The sequence below is a fragment of the Mobula hypostoma genome, chromosome 24 (genome assembly GCF_963921235.1).
Source record: "Mobula hypostoma chromosome 24, sMobHyp1.1, whole genome shotgun sequence".
NCBI lineage: Eukaryota > Metazoa > Chordata > Chondrichthyes > Myliobatiformes > Myliobatidae > Mobula > Mobula hypostoma.
Genome location: NC_086120.1, coordinates 21807473 through 21823454, shown reverse-complemented (window position 1 = coordinate 21823454; position 15982 = coordinate 21807473). Strand labels below are relative to the sequence as shown.

The following is a 15982-nucleotide window of genomic DNA, read 5'->3' as shown; positions in this document are numbered from 1 at the left end:
TGTTTGTTATCAATTTTCTTTTATCCTCATACTTAAATCTTCTCTCAGTAGTACTTAAATACACCGAAACTACTCCTAGCTGAATAACCTTACCTTCCATTTCTCCTTTGCAACCTTTTCCTTTTCGACACAAGTACTACCCGTCTCTCCAGCTACCTCCCTCCCACGTGAAATTCCCTCCTTCAACCCTCCAGCTCCTCCACTCCTTTCAAGATCCTCTTTAAAACTGGCAAATCTTTAACAAAAGTATTGATTATGTGATCTAACCTCTTACTGGCTTGTCACCCTGCTTCCTGCAGCATCTGCGAAGCCTTGTGGAAAGCTGGATCAATCCAAGCCGTTGAGCGGAGAGCAGAAACAAGAGACGCACTTGTACTAAATCTGTCAAACACAGGTATGCAGAGACCTTCATACTGTTTCAGTCAACTTGACTGTGCTTGCATGTTTCAACATTGATTAGAAAGAAAAACAAATAGTTTGCTCCTAAGCAAACATCTGACGAAAAATTATAAATAAACCCACTAGCTGGTCACAGTTTAAAGGATTTGTAATTTAACTGGCTGCAGTTCAACAAGTCACTAAAGGCATCTGAGGTTTTCACAGATAGGAATAGCACTTAATTACAAAGAAATGTTTTGGCATCTTCAGAAAGAGTGCCAGATACTCACATACAAGTATGCTACATCAGTTAAATAATTCCCCTGTTTATCCTAAATTAAATTCTACTGATTCACCAAAAGAAACTGAGTAAGTCAGAGGAAATTTCCCAGAGTATATTTGCCTATTTTGTCAAGGGTCTTCTGCATATTTTTGCATCTGTCAGGAGATGACATACTGAGGAGTGGATTTGTGGGGTGTGAGGGACAGAAGGCAGATGTAGGGGGATGGCTGTGGAGAAAGAATCTAATTATGCTTCTCCAGTTATCATGAGCGTGGAGAGGTTTGATAGGTTAGTTTTGTCACCATTTTAATTGGTTTTGTTTGTTAATAAATAAAGAGTACTCTACACTTCACAAATAGACAGAATGAAAATAAGCACGTGCTCGCTCCGAGGACACCAAGTCCAAAATGGTGTCATTTTCTCACACATCAGTCTCCCCACAGATCAGGCTATGCCTCATCCCTTCACCAGGATTCATCCAATCCGTAACTACCACCACTCATCGGAATATCGTCCACCTGTTCCCGTCACCCAACTACCTCAGCCACCTCGTGCCACAAGTGCTCCTTGCACAAGACTGCACTCATTATAAATCTCCGCCAGCTCTCGCTAAAAAGGTAGCACTGATTCAGCTTCGGATAGGAGCAGGCGGGTTGCAGGAAGCAACTGTGATCTCACCTGTTAAAAAGGCACAGCAACATTGCCCAAAAGTTAGGATGAAGACTTTACCATCAGACCAGTATCCGTCATTGCTAACTGCCCCAAGGGCAGCAGTGGAGAACTGGCATCTTTGGTCACTGAAGTCTGATTCTCAAAAATGCATTACAATAAATTTGGCACGACAGCAATGAAAGAATTGAATCGTTCTCCAAACTCAAATCATTTGAGGAGTGATGATGTTCCTGCTCTTGTGCACCCAGGTCCCAGCTAGTGCTGACGAACTTGCTGCAGTGTGTTTTGTGGATATACGGAGGTGTGGAGGGAGTGAATGTTTAATATAGTGGAACTATTGCCCTGCATGGTGGAAACTCTGAGTGATTTGAAGCCATACTCATCATGAAATGAAATGAAATGAAATATCTTTATTGTCATTGCATAGTACAATTTGTCATGCACCAATACAGCGAAAATGAGTTTGCAACTTCCATACTCAATGCTATAAAACAACAAATAAAATAAATAAACAATAAATAAAATCAAGTAACCAGCCAGTACAACCAGCAACCATAAAACCAGTATTGGTCATACTTCATTGATCCTGGGGGAAATTGGTTTTTGTTACAGTTGCACCATAAATAATTAAATAGTAATAAAACCATAAATAGTTAAATAGTAATATGTAAGTTATGCCAGGAAATAAGTCCAGGACCAGCCTATTGGCTCAGGGTGTCTGACCCTCCAAGGGAGGAGTTGTAAAGTTTGATGGCCACAGGCAGGAGTGACTTCCTATGACACTCAGTGTTGCATCTCGGTGGAATGAGTCTCTGGCTGAATGTACTCCTGTGCCCACCCAGTACATTATGTAGTGGATGGGAGACATTGTCCAAGATGGCATGCAACTTAGACAGCATCCTCTTTTCAGATACCACCGTCAGAGAGTCCAGTTCCATCCCCACAACATCACTGGCCTTACGAATGAGTTTATTGATTCTGTTGGTGTCTGCTACCCTCAGCCTGCTGCCCCAGCACACAAGAGCAAATGGGATCGCACTGGCCACCACAGACTCGTAGAACATTAAAGTAGCAATATAACAAATTTATGGATGATGCTTGATCGATTGGTTCAGAGCAGTTATAGCTCTGGGGAAAAAGCTATTTTACAACTGGAGAGTATCCCACCATTTTCCTAATTCACTGTATATAGATGATCTTATGACATGAGTTACCATCCCCTGAGTATGCTGTGTCTGAGACTATCTTCACAGGTATCGAGCTTGTCTGCTTAGTTTGGTTCTGGTCAACAATGATCTCCAAGATAGTGAGGTTGAGGGATTTAGCAATGATAATATAATTGTATATTAAAGGTTTTCTATTTTCTTAGTTAGCGAGCTGGTGGCATTGTGGCATCAGCGTCGGACTTCAGAGCGAAGGCTCTCGAGTTTGAATCCAGCCGGCTCCCTTGCACGCTTTCCATCTGTGCTGGATTGAGCGTAAAGGAGCTAGCAACGCGGCCTTGGAAAAATAAGAAAGCCTGCTAAAAAAGTGCCGTCATGACGGCATCCCGATGACTCCACTCAGAGTTAAGGGCTTTCTTCTTCTTCTTCTTCTTCTACGTTCTTAGTGATGTTTAGTGACAGACATTGCTTGACACATGTCAGCTAGATCTTACTACAAAGAAACAGGGCAGCACGGTAGCATAGTGGTCAGCACAATGCTTTACAGTACCAGTCACCCAAGTTCAATTCCCGCTGCTGTCTGGAAGGAATTTGTATATTCTCCCCATGACTGCGTTGTTTTCTTCTGGGCGCCCTGGTTTTCTCCCACGGTCCAAGCACGTACTGGTTGGTAAGCTAATTGGCCATTGAAAGTTGTCCCGTGATTTGGCTCCGATTAAATCGGGGGCTGCTGGGTGGTGCGGCTCAAATTGCTGTAAGGGCCTATCCCGCACTGCATCTCAATAAATAAACAAATGCCTCCTGATGTTTACGAGCGAGGAATGTTTACGATCGAGGAATGTTTATCGATGAGGCAGCTGAAGATGGGTGGTCCTAGGACACCCTGAGCTTCCCATCAAATGATGTCCAGTGACAATAAGCACAACTACATTCCTTTGGTCAAGGTACAGAACCAGCCAGTGAAGAGTGTTTCCCATAATTCTCCGACTCTACCATGTGGGATTGCTCTAGAATAAGCTCATAAAAGGAGTAGTTAGACTTGAGAATCAACTACGTTTCTGTGGGTCTACAAGCTGGAGTCACATTTAAACAGTTAAGGACAGCAGATTTTTCTTCTCTGAAAGCATTAGTAAATGAATTGCTTTTAATAACTCTCTAATGCCATTTTTGGCACATTTCTTAAACAAACTATTTATTCCAGATGTGTTTAATTAACTGAATTAAAGTTCATAGACTGCTTCAGTGTGGTTTGATAATTGGTTCATATTTTTATATAACTGATCTGGTAATATAACCACAATGCTGTGATGGGTAAGTGGAGCTGATGCCAGCTGCCATCAGTAGGTTCCATGCTCCATATGGTTTGACGCAATGTGTGCAATTTATGCATTTCTCCCCTGCACATTTTATGGTGGAAACTCTGTACTTTGCCCACAAGGCTGACGGAATCCGTTCCACAGTTAGGAGGCGGCAATTCACACGAATCATCTTGCAGACAATGAACAAAAACAGCTGCAACAGCATAAAAGGAGATGCGTTTTTACAGCCATTTAAGCCTCTCATATTTAAACATTGGGACGGTACATCGGGAGCACAGTCACGGTTGGAACACTGGGGAATTGCCTACCACCCCTGGATGGGAGCAGACATCAGTGACGAGGTTCACCACCACTTTAATGTGTCAGCATAGGGTGTTGGAACATAAAGACCTCAGAACTGGTACAGGTCCCGTGCTCTACTGGGAGGCAGTGATCCCTGCCCTCCTCTATACTGCAGAGACCTGGATTACCAACAGCAGACCACTAGCACTCCTTACCCATCGTGGCATCTTCGTGGTAACATTACCAGATCAGATATATAAAAAGATGGATCAGAATGTGATTTCAAGTCACACTAAAGTAGCTTGTAACATTTAATGCAATTTAAAAATAAAACCAATGCAGCCTCTGCATTTTTTGTTGAACTTTATTCATAATAATAAAAAATAACTTACTTGAATAAACTGTGCAATGCCTTTTCACTTTTACATTCATAGTCCTTTATGGCTTTCAGTACAGTTCTATCACATTCCTACACATCAATACCAGTGCTGCCATTCCTATGGCGATATACTTCTACAATAGAGGCTTCCTCACTCAACCTGGCACCTCCCTCTTCAATAGTAGAAGAAGACGATACTGTGCCCCTTCTCCACTGAGCAGTTGCGGAGGCTGCACCAAACTTCAGTGCGTCCCCCAACGAGCACCCCCGCAGCCTGCAATGTGCCAGTCAGTAGCATTCCTCCTTGGGCGCTTCGACGGGCTGGCAGGCCAACAGCTGTCGGGCGGACCAAAGGGCCTCTGTCACCAGGTTGGTGATCTGCCAGTGGCACGTAACGTTCTGTGTGTGTGTGTGTCCCTGGGAACAGCCCTCAGATCAAAGTCTTCTGTCACGCAGCTGCTCGGGGTGAACCACGACACATCTTTCTTTCTCCACACCTTCTTCCTAAACCAACAGCTGGCAGAGAGAGGAGCTGCGGCCTCTTTTGCCATCTCTGCAAATCCCTACAACTTCAAAAGAGGGAAATTTAACCAACATCAGTGACCTCTCCCAAGCCAATCTCAGCACTGAGGTCCTAGTTACATATTTAACTCAGTTGGGGTAGGCCATATTATTCAATTGACTGACACCAGATCCCTCTGTGTCGTCTCTGAGTTTAAGAAATTAATTAGCAAACAGAAGAAAAGATTGATGGATGTGCTCAAAGCCTCCTTGAGAATCATCATACCTTGGATTCCGGTTGATTGGGCCATTGGTTAATTGGGACAGACGCCTATTTGGGCCAACTCTTAAAGAACAAAAACTAATTGAGAAGGTAGCCTGAGTTCCTTTCGTTTATTTGCGACACTACGCCGCTTAATTGGGACAGGAGACTGTTGCCAAGCAGTTTCTAATTAGTCATTTACACGTGCTTGTTTAGCCTTTAGACATTGTGCTCAGAGTGAACAATTTTTAAACAACATGCGCTTGTGTTATGTTATCCATCTAGGCTGATGGGTGCTGATTCTAGAAAGAGTGATTTTTGATCAATTTGTTTTTTACTTTGACTTTAAAATATTTCAGACCTTTGCCAAGATGCCAGGAAAACTTGGCACTAGCCGAAAAAAGTTACCCTAGGTGCCTATGCTGATCTTGTTTATTTACAATCAACCAAAAGAACACCGCATCGTACTCTGGATGATTTCCTCTGTCTGTAACTATTACGAACTAACACACAGCAGAACTGTAGTGGTGTTGGTAGTGTTCTAATTGGTTCTGTATTTCACTTAAATACACAAATTTTACTCGGTTAAATGGTAGTTTGTCTTTTTATACTTCTTTAGTTATTTCCATGAAACTTCAGCTTATTGGGGCAGCCATTTAATTGGGCCAAAATGTTCTGGTCCCAGTGTGTCCCAGTTAACCAGAACCCAATGTGTTGCCACTGACTCCTGGGAGTTTCTAGCTCGTGATCTCTCAAAGTTAGGAGGAGCATTCAGGATGGTATTGAGAACCATGTCCATTCGTAAGGAACACATAGAAGCAGAAAGAGGGTACCACCTCATAGACTACCCACTCACGTACCTCACCAGTCACAGCCTGTCCTATCATGTGCAAGTCAGTGGTCCCCACACTGGCTTCATCAGTCATATCAGAAACCACTAAACTAGAGTGGAAAAAGTCTTCCTTGATCTTGAGGGACTGCCTAACCATTAGAAAGCTACACAAAGCTGTGATAATGGACAGTGTGATGTTGATTGAGGTAAATAACGACCAAGACACCAAGGATAACTCGTTCATTCTTCTCCAAAATATGATCGTCAAGGGGTTCACACTGACCTATAGGACTGTGCAGTGCATTGACAGTGCTCACCAACCTTCTTTTTGTTCTTCAGTCACTGCAGTAAGAGTACAAGCACCTAATTCAGAAGAGCCACCCATTGGGCAACCGATGATGATTACAATTACTCTACAGGAGCTATGAATGGATTCACAGTTCTCAAACCCATTGTTCCACCAACTATTTGGTGGAACAATGCTCAGGGGTCTCGCCTTTCAACACCTGAGCATTTCCAGTTTCTTCTGCAACGGAAAATCATTGAGCAAAATTCTATACCTGATTCCTACTCATAAGGCTTTAGGAGATTACCCCAATGAGCACAGAAACTTACCTCCGTTCAAAAATAAAGTTAGAGTTCTCCACCTCATGGGCGACATTGGTTGAATCAAAATACCAAAGCACTAATAATCAAAGGGGATCACAGGAGTGCAAGGTACGTTTTGCTGGCGGTTGTGGGAAATCAATTCTGAGTGTTAGTGACAGGGTGGGATCCAGCAGAAACGTCCAAACTTCCACTGTAATAATTAAATCATTTGATAGTAATGCTAATGTTTCATAAAATCTGGCAAATTTTGCTAAGAATTTGCGGCAATTTCCTTTCTAAGTAGTTTTTAAAGAAAGAGACAGCCTTTAGTTGCTGATCAGATCAAGGATAGGAACTTGGGTAGAGAGGAGCATTTGCAAATTTCCTCCTCACTAGCTTTTACACTTCAATTCATTCTCTTGAAACCATAAAGTCTCTCCATGTTCCCTCCCATTCTGTCCACAATTTGCTGCCAGTCTGTCAAACAATTAAGATTCGGTATGTTTTTAACTAACACCAGCTATGCAGACAGACAACAATCAGGGAGGTGTTCCCTTTAACCTCGCCAGCATAAGTATTAACTACCGATTTAGGTGTGAACTGCAGAAAGAAGATGGAGGAAGCAGTGTGCATGTGGCAAAATCTACAAGAACGATCGTGGCTTGAAGATCCACCAAGCGAGGATGAAGTGTTTGGCGGGAGCAGGAGCAGCACAACGCGCAGGTGTCCAACCTGGTGAGACAAAGGAGGGGCCAGGTCCGGAGTCACCCCATAGTGCCCGGAACCTCCAAGTGTTGCAAACTAATCCTTCGAACATGAAGTCTAACAGGAGGCAGATCAAATGGCCTGTAGCTAACATGACTTCACTGTGGAAGCAGTTTGATGAAGATGTTAACCAAATTCTGGAGGCAACGGTGAAGGGAGGGGTTGATAGGAAGCTGTAAGCCATGACACTTCCAGTGGAGGTTTGTTGTAGGGATTTGCAGCCCGTTCCTTAGCTAGAGCCTTCAACAATTTGGGCATCGAGGGAGAGAGGAAGAGGAGAGCCATCCGCAGTACCACCGATGTGGCAGAGAGGGCCTCAAGATGGCTGTGGCTCAAAAGAGGGGAGCCATGGAGTCATAAGTAGCTAGCCATCTGGACACAAGCTGGGGTCTGATCAGCCCCGGCTGGGTCACCTGGAGGAAGTTGTATGATGTTGAAAGACCCGAAACACCCAATGATTCCAGGAACATCACTGAAGGTGTGTCCAGAGGCATCAGTAGATGTATGTACACAGCACTATGCCAGCTATAAAGTAAATTTCCTTATACCAAACATCCATCTCCAGTGTGACCCAGTCAACTTTCCTCTGCTCCTATGATGTAGGGGGAGACATAGGAGGCTCCAGGTGCTGGGATCTGGAGCCAAAATCAAGCTGCTAGAAGAACTTGGCAGATTTGACCGTAACTGTGGAGGAGAAAGGCTACCTAGAACTTCAACTCTCCTTTTGCCTCCATCTTTGCTGCCTGACCTCCATCAGCTTGGATTTCTGTTCTCATATTAAAGGAGCTGTGCCTTTAATTAAAACTGGCAATTCTGATGGGTTTCACTGGTGAAAGGCTAGCTAGTGATGTGTAAGCATATTTCCAGCGTTACCAAATCTTCTCCACTGACTTTTGGGGCTCTAACTGATGAGCAGACAGAATTGAGGAGGAGCACTTGGAAGAGTACTGTGAAATCGAGGCTATATACAAGATCACACCGAGGCGTTGTGCTAGTAGTGGAGAGTACACCGCCTCCCACCTACCCGTCAGCTATCTCCTGGCCTCTCCATGAATGAGTGCACAGTTGGCACTGAGAACACGGAAAACTAAAGTGGAGACGAGTCATCTTCAATCCTGAGGGGCTGGTTAAGAAGAAAATGACCTTTATAAAAGTCCTCCTACACAACTGCATTATTCAAACAATTTCACCAAGTGGCAAATGCAGACAAGCCCAGAAGAGTTAGCATACACTATCCCTTGTCATGACAGAGAAATTTCAGAAATGAATCAAACATCAGAGGTTCATTCATTTCAGGCAGATGAGGATTGAAACAGATGCCAAGATGGATTACAAGGGGTTATTCAAAAAGCAGAAGAGTTTTCCAAATGCTGTGGATAACATATCACCCAATTAAAAGAGATTAACTGGGCATTTGTCTCACCATAGTTCTTGTGCACAAAGTGGCTACAATGTTTGTCCTCAAAACAACGACTACACTTCAAAAGTTATTAATTGACTTACAGCACTTTTGGAAGTTGGAAGTTGGAAATCTACCATATATTTTGCTTTCTACAACTTCAACATTACACAATGTTCCTGTTTTGGCCAGACGGTTCTCCCCGAACTGCAAAGCTGACAGCTTCTTACGTTACTTGCACTGCGTTTCATTGAATGGAATTTTTCAGCATTTGTCAAGGCGCCTTGTTTTACTTCAAATCAAATTCAAGCTCAGGCTTATTGTCATTCAATTGTACACATGTATACAGCTGGCATGAAGTCTATGGAATTGAGGGAATCAAGTAGTGAGATCATGGAAACTGTACAGATTGAAAAGGAGGAGGTGCTTGCCGTCTTGAGGAAAATTAAAGTGGATAAATCCCCGGGACCTGACAGAGTATTCCCTCGGACCTTGAAGGAGACTAGTGTTGAAATTGCGGGGGCCCTGGCAGAAATATTTAAAATGTCACTGTCTACGGTTGAGGTGCCGGAGGATTGGAGAGTCGCTCATGTTGTTCCGTTGTTTAAAAAAGGATCGAAAAGTAATCCGGGAAATTATAGGCCGGTAAGTATAACATCAGTAGTAGGTAAGTTATTGGAGGGAGTACTCATTGTGGCAATAAAGGAGGACGTGGACTAACATATTGGAATGGGAATGGATATTAGACTTGAAATGGTTTGCCACCAGGAAATCCTATTTTTTACAGATGGAGCAAAGTGCTTGACAAAGTGCCCCCCCCCCATCTGCATTGGGTGTATCAGAAGCAGTGGAACCCCAACTAATTCACAGGTGAAGTATCACATACAAAATGCTTGGCAGGTCGGGCAGCATCTATGGAAATGAATAAACAGTCAACATTTTGGGCTGAGACCCCTCACCAGAACTGGCAAAGAAGAGGAAAGATCCTAGAATAAGAAAATGAGGGGAAGAGAAGGAGTAAAGGCTAGAAGGTGATGGGTAAAGGAAAGTGGGGGGGGGGGAAATGACAGGGTGTTCCCTCGGACCTGGAAGGAGACTAGTGTTGAAATTGCAGGGGCTCTGGCAGAAATATTTAAAATGTCGCTGTCTACAGGTGAGGTGCCAGAGGATTGGAGAGTGGCTCACGTTGTTCCATTGTTTAAAAAAGGATCGAAAAGTAATCCGGGAAATTATAGGCCGGTAAGTTTAACGTCAGTAGTAGGTAAGTTATTGGAGGGAGTACTAAGAGACAGAATCTACAAGCATTTGGATAGACAGGGACTTATTACGGAGAGTCAACATGGCTTTGTGCATGGTAGGTCATGTTTGACCAATCTATTGGAGTTTTTCGAGGGGGTTACCAGGAAAGTGGATGAAGGGAAGGCAGTGGATATTGTCTACATGGATTTCAGTAAGGCCTTTGACAAGGTCCCGCATGGGAGGTTAGTTAGGAAAATTCAGTCGCTAGGTATACATGGAGAGGTGGTAAATTGGATTAGACATTGGCTCAATGGTAGAAACCAAAGAGTGGTGGTAGAGAATTGCTTCTCTGAGTGGAGGCCTGTGACTAGTGGTGTGCCACAGGGATCAGTGCTGGGTCCATTGTTATTTGTCATCTATATCAATGATCTGGATGATAATGTGGTAAATTGGATCAGCAAATTTGCTGATGATACAAAGATTGGAGGTGTAGTAGACAGTGAGGAAGATTTTCAGAGCCTGCAGAGGGACTTGGACCAGCTGGAAAAATGGGCTGAAAAATGGCAGATGGAGTTTAATACAGACAAGTGTGAGGTATTGCACGTTGGAAGGACAAACCAAGGTAGAACATACAGGGTTAATGGTAAGGCACTGAGGAGTGCAGTAGAACAGAGGGATCTGGGAATACAGATACAAAATTCCCTAAAAGTGGCATCACAGGTAGATAGGGTTGTAAAGAGAGCTTTTGGTACATTGGCCTCTATTAATCAAAGTATTGAGTATAAGAGCTGGAATGTTATGATGAGGTTGTATAAGGCATTGGTGAGGCCGATTCTGGAGTATTGTGTTCAGTTTTGGTCACCAAATTACAGGAAGGATATAAATAAGGTTGAAAGAGTGCAGAGAAGGTTTACAAGGATGTTGCCAGGACTTGAGAAACTCAGTTACAGAGAAAGGTTGAATAGGTTAGGACTTTATTCCCTGGAGCGTAGAAGAATGAGGGGAGATTTGATAGAGGTATATAAAATTATGATGGGTATAGATAGAGTGAATGCAAGCAGGCTTTTTCCACTGAGGCAAGGGGAGAAAAAAACCAGAGGACACGGGTTAAGGGTGACGGGGGGAAAGTTTAAAGGGAACATTAGGGGGGGCTTCTTCACACAGAGAGTAGTGGGAGTATGGAATGAGCTGCCAGATGAGGTGGTAAATACAGGTTCTTTTTTAACATTTAAGAATAAATTGGACAGATACATGGATGGGAGGTGTATGGAGGGATATGGTCCTTGTGCAGGTCAGTGGGACTAGACAGAAAATGGTTCGGCACAGCCAAGAAGGGCCAAAAGGCCTGTTTCTGTGCTGTAGTTTCTATGGTTTCTATGGTAAATGAAACAATGGTCCTCTGGAACCAGGGTGTAAAACGCAGTCCATATATCACATACAACATATAAAATAATACTAATACAATAATAGAAAAAAGTATTCTGTAGATATACAAGTTGACATAAAGTGCATGTACAACATATAGTTAAATATACACCAGTATAATGCTTCAGGTGCTGTCTTAAATAATGCGTATTGGGTGGTTGCAGAATGTTCAGAGGTCTCACAGCCTGGGAGAAGAAACTGTTACCCAGCCTAACAGCCCTTGTTCTTATACTATGGTATCTTCTGCCTGATGGTAGGAGGTCAAAGAGATTGTGCAATAGGATCCTAGACAATGATGATTTTAAACAATGGATTCAGACCTGGTCAATGATGCACAGACAATAAGGTGAGACTGAATTGTATTGCAAGCACTATGTAGAGGGAGTTTCAGTCTACAAATCCCTCACTTCATGTGATTGGCTGTATAATCTCGTGAATTGCTTGGATGTTTTGGGTCAGTGCACCACGGATGACTTCTGAGTTGAGGGGTAGGTGTGAACCACGTGAATCCCGCTCACATGCAACCTCCATCTTCCACAGCCCTGCAGATAACAAAACTCCTGTTCCGGGAATGTGAGGAAAACTCAGCCATAGACCTCCAGAGCAGACCGTGCACCCGAGAAGTACCAAACTGTTGCAATAAGTCTCACCAGCTAAACCCAGATAAAATTCTCTGTAAGCATTTACTGCATCTTATGCAGCACAGCCAGTTGTGTGACTTGCACAGGCAGGTGTGAACTAACAGCGCTAAGCTCTCAGTCAACAACAAATTGTGGCTGGAAATCATTCCCAGCAGTGGACCCACTCCTTGGAATGCAGCCTCATTGGGCTGATGGCTATTGACATCTGACTGACACAATCAGTAATTCCTATCTCCACTGTTATTCAAACAAGTGACAACGTGCTACTGGGAGCACAGCATGAAATTAAACTCATTCTAAGATACAGTTTCCTTCATTTGCTGTTCTCCTGTCCTGAAGTGTATTGCTTGCTTGGTATGGAATTAATACCTCACCCATCTTCCCAGGAGCAATCTATCCTTTGAACTGTGAGGCCATCATAGCACAGCCAAGCTCTTCTTTGCTGACACTTACATCAACTGAATGAGAAGCTTCAAAGGCAATCTGACAGGCAATGTTTTCGACATTGGATGTATGAAAGAAGTGCCAGAGGAAGTGGTAGAAGCATTGAAGACATTTGGACAAGTTTATGGATAGAACAGGTTTAAAGGTATTTAGGCCAAAGGATTCGCATTTTTCATGGCATATCCCAGTGAAATTAAACGTGACACTAATTCAAATGCAGGCATACAGTGGAAGACACTAGCAGTATGGTGGAAGTTCCAGAGTGCCAGGGGTAAGAAGTGTGTGAAGCTGCCATTACTAGGGAGAAGGTCTTGGGAAACTGGAAGGTCTGAAGGTAGATAAGTCACCTGGACCAAATCCCCAGGATTCTGAAAGAGGTGGCTGAAGAGATTGTGGAGGTATTAGTAATGATCTTTCTAGATTCCAGGATTGAACAGCTTGTCATATGAAGACAGTTTGATGGCTCTGGGCCTGCATTCATAAGAATTCAGAAGAATGAGGGGTGACCTCATTGAAACCTATTGAATGGTGGAAGGCCTTGATAGAGTGGATGTGGAGAGGATGTTTCCAATGGTAGGAGGGTCCAGGACCGGAGGACTTCTAGCATGGTTCCAAAAGAATGGAAAATTGCAAATGTCATTCCACTCTTCAAGAAGGGAGAGAGGCAGAAGAAAGGAAATAATAGGTCAGTTAGTCTGACCTCAGTGGTTGGGAAGATGTTGAAATCGATTGTTAAGGATGTGGTTTTGGGGTCCTTAGAGGCAGATGATAAAATAGGCCATAGTCAGCATGGTTGCCCCAAGGAAAAGTCTTGTCTGACAAATCTGTTGGGAGGATCCTTTGAAGAAATAACAAACAGGAAAGACAAAGGAAAATTGGTTGATGTTGTGTGCTTGGATTTTCAGAAGGCCTTTGACAAGGTTCCACATATGTGGCTGCTAAACAAGTTAAGAGCCCAAGAGTGGGAATAAAGGGAGCTTTTTCTGGTTGACCGCCGGTGATTAGTGGTGATCCACAGGGGTCTGTGTTGGGACCACTTCTTTTTATGTTATATGCCAATGATTTGGACAACAGGATTAGTGATTTTTTTGCAAAGTTTAACCAGAGAGTGATGAATCTGTGGAATTCATTGCCACAAACAGCTGTGGAGGGTAAGTTTTTATGTATATTTAAGGCAGAGGTTGACAGGTGCTTGATTGGTCGGGGCATGAAGGGACATGGGGGGAAGGCAGGAGATTGGGGCTGAGAGGAAAAATGGATCAGCCAAGATGAAATGGCGGAGCAGACTCAGTGGGTCAAATGGCCGAATTCTGCTCCTATACCTTATGATCTTATATAGGACCAGCTCAGGAAGGCACTTTGGTAGGCATGGACATCTTTAGCTAAAGAGCCTATTTCTTTGGTGTATAAAGCCATGACGCTATGGTAACTGTGAGAGGAGCTGAGCAGATGTTTTAGTGTCTTTCTGCTCCTCCTTATAAAATCCTGAGTAATTAGCCAAAGGGTGAATGAAACCAGACTATCACAGGGTTAACAGACAAGCCCTCTCATTTGGTAGAGAAAATGTGAAAACATTTCATAAATGGAACACTGTTAAGTGGATTGGACTGTGTGGTAATTGCAGCAGGGTAGTTCCAACCAGCCTCTGGCTAACCACTTAGACAAGAACACCGAAGGAGACACACTGAGTCAGACATTAAAGCATTTTCTTAAGTCACAGACCCTTCCCACAGACATGAGAACTTCAATATTCTTCAGCCTAAATGAAAAGTAGCCACCAAGGCAGAAGAGTGACTGATTCCCAGCTGATATTGAAGAAGGATGCTCCAGCAAGCAATGCTACCAAGGGCAACATTCTCCAGATGGTCCGCAAAACTGCTTCTTTCATGTCTTTTTCTTTCAAATGTGGTTCTGGTACTGTTGGAGCCTGTGGTTTACAGTCTGATGGTGCATTCTCAGCCCAATTGAGCAATCTGGCGCTTTGCTGGCTTCAAAAGGGTTTCGGGAGCTGAGCGGCCTACTCAAGGCTAAGAAGCTTGGAGATGGAGTGCAAGTCCATGATCGGCTCCATTTCTTGCCGATCTCACTGATTAAAGCATCAAGGGAGATTGAAAACATTGAGACGAGTGCGGGAGGCAAGCACGCATTTAGCACCGTCTATCAGCCCCTCACTCGTGTCTGCCAGAGGAAGGTGTCTGCGTGTAACAGTCTCTCTCCTTCTCACTTGCTGCTCCCAAAGGACGTTTCCAACATTCAAATGATCTCTCTCTCCCTTGATGCCTTCGGTGGATGGTGCCGGAGCAAGGTTTAATCGATGCGCTATGTGGATTGGACTGTAGTTCACACTATGATGTGTTTCCTGGTTCTGGTCACTGCTTTTTCTCTATTATTTTGGCCAGCTTTGAATTGGAGCCGCCTACCGATAATGAAACTCAGCTGAACTGAACGTGGACTCTTTTGTTTTTAAGTTTTGCATTCTGTGTTTTCGCTTTTCTGTTGTATTTGCGCGGTCTGTTTTTTTTGTGCTTGTGGGGGTTGTCATTTTTCTTTGTACGGGTTCCATGGTGTTTCTTTGTTTTGTAGCGGTCTGTGGGGGAGACAAATCTCAGGGTTGTATACTGCATACACACTTTGACAGTAAAAGCACTTTGAATCCTTTGCTAATTTCTGCTCCTCCTTTACCAGCTCAGCCACCAGACAATGGCATTTCCATGGAGACAATGGACTGCAGATGCTAGAATCTGGAGCAACTAACAACCTGCTGGAAGAACTCAACAGGTTGAGTGGCATCTGTAGGAGGAAAGGAATTGTCAGTATTTCAGGTAAAAACTGTCCTGATGCAGGGCTTTGACCTGAAACATCAACTATTCTTTCTCTCCCACAGATGCTGCTTGACCCACTGATTGTTGGATGGAATTTCCATGCTTCCTTGCTTCCTCTGTCCTGTAGCTTGAGGTAAAGCACAAATCAAACCCCTTTGATTAACCAGTTAAGATAAGAAAAGTCAAAGAAGAGATTCCTGTCACACCCTCTATTGGGCTTTTATTTAGTTCCAACCATCTGAACAAAATATTGTTTCTGGGACCTTGCCAGAATATGGTCTGGGGACTTTTTAATTTATTCATCTTTCATGATATGGACATCACCAACAAGGCCATCACTTATCGGCCGATCCTACGTGGAGGTGGTGGGCTGCCTTCTTGAATCACAGCAGTCCTTCTGGAAGCTTCTTCCACAGTGCTGTTGACGAGGGAGTTTCAAGATATAGTCAAATAGTTCTGTGGGTGGTCCAGTGAATTTCTGATTAGTGAAGACCTCCACTCCATTCATCATCCACAGCTGTCTGCCACTATTCAAGTGTATTTGATGGCAGAACTGCAAAATTTTGATCTGATCTGTTGATTGTAGGA

At 43.6% G+C, this 15982-nt stretch overlaps 1 protein-coding gene across 5 annotated transcripts in view; it reads right to left on the bottom strand.

Moving 5' to 3' along the window:
* The window catches only part of kank3 (KN motif and ankyrin repeat domains 3), a 74128-nt gene that overhangs the window by 40797 nt on the left and 17349 nt on the right, over positions 1-15982 (bottom strand). For 2 of the 5 annotated variants that reach the window (XM_063032592.1, XM_063032590.1), the window contains one exon: positions 268-381. The exons of the other annotated variants lie outside the window; for them this stretch is intronic. The gene's annotated coding sequence lies outside the window, so the exon portion shown is untranslated. The remainder of the gene's footprint in view (positions 1-267; positions 382-15982) is intronic. 5 annotated transcript variants of the gene reach the window in all.